The sequence below is a fragment of the Adiantum capillus-veneris genome, chromosome 11 (assembly GCF_014529385.1).
Source record: "Adiantum capillus-veneris isolate H3 chromosome 11, ASM1452938v2, whole genome shotgun sequence".
Classification (NCBI taxonomy): Eukaryota; Viridiplantae; Streptophyta; class Polypodiopsida; order Polypodiales; family Pteridaceae; genus Adiantum; species Adiantum capillus-veneris.
Window position 1 is genome coordinate 7,058,824 of NC_140941.1, and position 4,791 is coordinate 7,063,614.

A 4,791-nucleotide genomic window follows, 5' to 3' on the forward strand; every position below is an offset into this window, starting at 1 on the left:
TGGAGAGGCAGAGACATATGAAGAAGCCATGCAACATGAATCCAAAGAGGAGTAGATGAAAATCATGCAAGCAACGATGGACTCATTGCATCAAAATCAAACCTGAAAAGTGGTTGAATTGCCTAAAGGTAAACAAGCACTACAAAATAAAAGGATGTATAAGTTAAAAGACAAAAAAGGTAGAAAAAATAGATACAAGTCGAAGCTTGTGGTAAAAAGGGTTTTCAAAAAGGTGTTGATTTTAATGAAATGTTTTCTTCTATTGTAAAAGTAATTTACATTAGACTCGTTTTAGACCTTGTGGATGCTCAAGCCTTGAATCTTAATCAAATGGATGTAAACACGGTGTTTCCTCATGGCGACTTGGAGGAGGGGATTTACATGTTTTAACCTATAATAGCACCGTGTCGTGCCTTGGAACCTACATAGTGTGAAATAAAAACATTCACCTCACTTTTGACGCTCTTGATGCATGGAAAGAAAAGCAATAATGTACATAATGTGATATATGCTAAAGCAGCTACTGCGGTTGCTATCATGTACATACCTATCTGGGGAGTTGTGGCCTTGGATGTGGCTCTTTTGCATGCTTTCCACTTGATAAGATGATTAATTTGGTTTGACAACGTACATACTCTCACTCATCTCGCCTATAAAGACTGATAAAGGCAAAAATTACCGAAAATAGCAGCTAACAGGCGTCGTTGCAGAATTGCATGAAAAGTAACCCAAAATCAAATATTGATGAAAAATTATGCTTAACTATTCTTTTTATGCTTACTCGAGTGATCCCACAAATTTAGGGATTTTTCAACTCTGTTTAGGAATTTTTTGCATCATAAATGAGCTGAAAATGACCTAGTTTTAGTCCAAAGTGGCAAAATGGCCCAATAAATTGACACCACCAGCATATATTGCCGTGGGAAAGAGAGGTAGTGCTGATTTTTACTGAAAAAATCTACAATTTTCTTCTACTATGCAATAGCTTCCATGGTTGTCAATCTATGTGTGTTGAAGTCCTGCCTCTTCATAATCTTGTATATGAGCTTGCGAGGGAGTGAATTAGGGTTTCCCCTTATCAAAATGGTGTGTGGGATTCAACTTAGAAGCTCTTAAATCTCTCTTAAATCAAAAAATTATCACCGCGAAGGTGGAAGCTCGAGCATTCCTTTCAATCGTTTGATGTTACGACGTAATTGGGGGCGAGGCTACATGATACCATGAAAGAGGTTTGGGTTTTGATTGAGATTTGTGCTTGTATGAGCATTGAGGTTTCATGGCTGAAACTTTAGTGTTTTCAAATGATCTTTTTAAGTGAAATTGAATGTGATTTGGTGATCCTCTCATCATAATCTCAACTACACAAACAAGCAAATTCCAAGCACGATAAGGAGGGTTTGTGACTTTGCTGTCACGAACGCTCTTAGATTTTCAGTTTTAGAAAGAGGGTTGGTGATTTTACATAAAGGCTTTTTCTTAAATTTTTTGTGACTCTCATCATGAACTCTCACAGCCAAAGGTCCTGCACCTTCCCAGCTAGACCGCACACATTCCAATATTTTTTGTGAACCCGATGTGAAGCAACTAGTGTGGGGGTTCAAAAACTTGTTTTGAAAGATTTAAATATAAATAATCAAAGCAATGGATCAGTAAGAGCAACAAGGCATGTGTTATGATCAAGGCACAATGCAAATATTTCAAGCATCCGCCATGTTTATGCAACAACAACAGGCTACAAAAAGAAGGGAGGTGTCAGCAGCCACATCCCTTCAAGCTATTGTGAACAAAATGGACCAATTTGAAGGGAAATATGTCACAAGGTTTCTTCATGGTTATGTAAATGAGATGGAGCTACAACGAGTTCCAAAGGTGGACATGATTCATAGTTTTGAGCTTGTTTTGGTCCCCGAGATTAGAGACCATGTAAGGGGAATCAAGGAGGAGCATGGAGAAGGTTGGGAGAAATTCAAATTAGCCCTAAAGGAGGAATACTACATGGAGGACTCTGAAAGGTTTACAAAAAGGACCTTCTTGGAATGGATTGCAAAGCAAAAAGAAGGACTTTCCATCATCAAACTTTTGAGAGAGTTTGAGCGGCGCTATGCTCAATTGTCAAGAACAGAGCGAGCCACTTTGAATAGTAAAAAGACTGGATTGTTCCTTCAAGTTGCAGGTTCTAAGCTCCAAGAAATGTTAGAGCTACTCCTTGAAGATAAGAATACAAAACAGGGTCTAAAGGCTGAGTGGAATGAGGTTGAGGACGCGGTCTCATTGCTTGCTAAGAGGCAACATTGTAGAGATAAGATGGTGGTGAATGGTGCTACTTGTACCTCCAACATGTATGAGATTACTCCAAAGCCTATTAGTGTGAGTCCAAAAGGTGATAACTCTATGCTTGATGAGCTTGTTAAGGGCATGTGAAAAATGAAGTTAAAGTTGACGAGGCTTGAAGAGAAAGGAAAACCTGCAGGATAGAAATCCCAAAGCAAAGAAGGATTCATGCATAGATGCATATGGTGTGATGGCACAAACCATGGTAGAAGGGATAATGATAGCTTCAGTGATGCCTTGAAAAAAAAAAAAAGTTGTGTTATTTATGGATAGCAAGATCCATCTGTGAGAGACAGGTATGCCATTAGGGACTAACTTTGGAAAAGGGGATATGAAAAAGTTAGTGGAGGATATGGCAACCAGTCATGCTATTTCTGTAGTGGAGAATATGGGGCAAAGATAGAGCTAATTCCAAAGAAAGCATTGAAGTCTACTCCAAATGCTTTTAAGGAGGTTGATAGCTTGTGGCCATATGTAGTAGCCTCAACCAAAAAATGAAAGGTAACTAAATAGGTATTACATGAATCTATTGATTGCATACGCCATACAATAGGTTGGGATGACCATGTGGACTCTTTATCAGTGCATGCCTATCTTGCTAAATGCTATAACAATGAAGCAATTGTGGAAGAGAAGCCCAGACGTGAGAATGGAGATGCAGGTGGTTCTACTTCAAAGAGGGTTACAAGAGTTGGAGGAAGAAAGGATCCAGGACCTTCTTATGAGGCTCCATCACACGTGAGTCCTCCTCTTGAGATTGCTATGGAGGAAGCATCTACAGAGAAGAAGAAAGAGCAAGGAGAAGCCAAAGCAAAAGGCCCTGCATACAAACTACAATCTGACATTCAAGGTGCCACAAACTTAAAGCAGGTATTGGAGGAAAGGATTTTGAATAGCAAATTTGAGTTTACCTTGGGTGAAGCTCTTGGCATTGCTAAACACGAGTTTCATGAAGAAATTATAGATATCATAAAAAGAAAGAGGCAAACTCTCATTGAGTCTATTCCTCCACAATCTAAGAGTGAGGGGAGTCACTTAAGGTACATGGGATACATATCCAAGAGACTGATTGCGATGAAAGTGTGGTAGGATGCTACCAATCTTCTCGAAGAGATGCACATGCTAGATTTGCAGATGATGATGATGAAGAAGATGAAGCCTCCTATAAAAGCCACTAAAGTCATTGGGCAAGAGCTACAACAAAAACTTTAGTCAAGGTGGGTGATCTTGAGGAGCCATATGTTGCATTGGTAGATCATGGCTCTGAAATCAGTCTTATGTCCAAGAGTCTTTACATGAAGGGTAAGTTGCCAATGGACACATACCATGGTGGATGATTAGAGTTGCAAATAACTCATCAGGAGAGTTGTATGGGGATTGTCCAAAAGTCAAAGTGATGATTGGTAATGTGAAGGATGAGCAAAACTTCTGTATGCAGGAGATGTCTAGCTATCTTCTTATGCTTGGGTAGCCATACATCACATCAATTTGCATGGAAACAAAGGTCTTAGCTGATGGTTTTGCTTATGCTAGGGTAAAGAGCAGAGATAGGAAGAAAGCTGTGCAATTTTTTACTGTGTGTGTGAATCACGAGAGGAACCACAATAGTCTTCGTAAGTATCCTCTACCAAAAGTGAACAAATAGTTCAAAGAGTACAGGGAGACAAAGGGTTTTGTCCATGTACCATTATAAAGCGGGATTGCAATGGTAGAAGAAGAAAAAGATTCTCGCTTGACCCAAAGCGAGAAGAAGCTTTTGCTACAGGTTTCTAGGGATTAACAAAGCATGGATCAGTATGTTTTATGAAGCTTGAGGATATGAAAAGAAGTGCACAACAATATGTATATAATGTGTAAAGCAGGATTGCAATGGTACAAGAAGAAAAAGATTCTCGCCTGACCCAAAGCTAGAAGAAGCTTTTTCTACAAGTTTCTAGGGATTAACAGAGCATGGATCAATATGTTTTATGAAGCTTGAGGATATGAAAAGAAGTGCACAACAATATGTATATAATGTACAGAAATACATGAAGGAAAATGGTTTCGTAGAGCATAGTTAATGCATTTCACGTTTCTTTGAACAAGTTTCTCATGTAGATACTATGTTTGAGCTTGAGGCTATAATGGGCTCTAGCATGCAAAAGATGGAACCCATCTTGTGGAACTGTATGATGTGATTGAGGCTTTTGAAGATCAGAAACATTTCAATGCTAATGGAGGACCGGAAGTTTGTGTGGAGACCAAGTACAAAATGGTGGCAAAGAAAGCAAACCAGTGGTCGTACCCTTACTATCAAATTGCAAGAAAACTCTAGAGCAAGCTTCTTTGCAGCCGAATCTCAGGGATCCAAAAAGAACTAGACACGAGCTCACAGTGGAATCCCTAAAAGAGATAGTAAAAGTTGGTTGTGAGGAGTTTTTAACAGAAGAACAGAAGAAGAGTTTTAAAGAAATTCTTTCA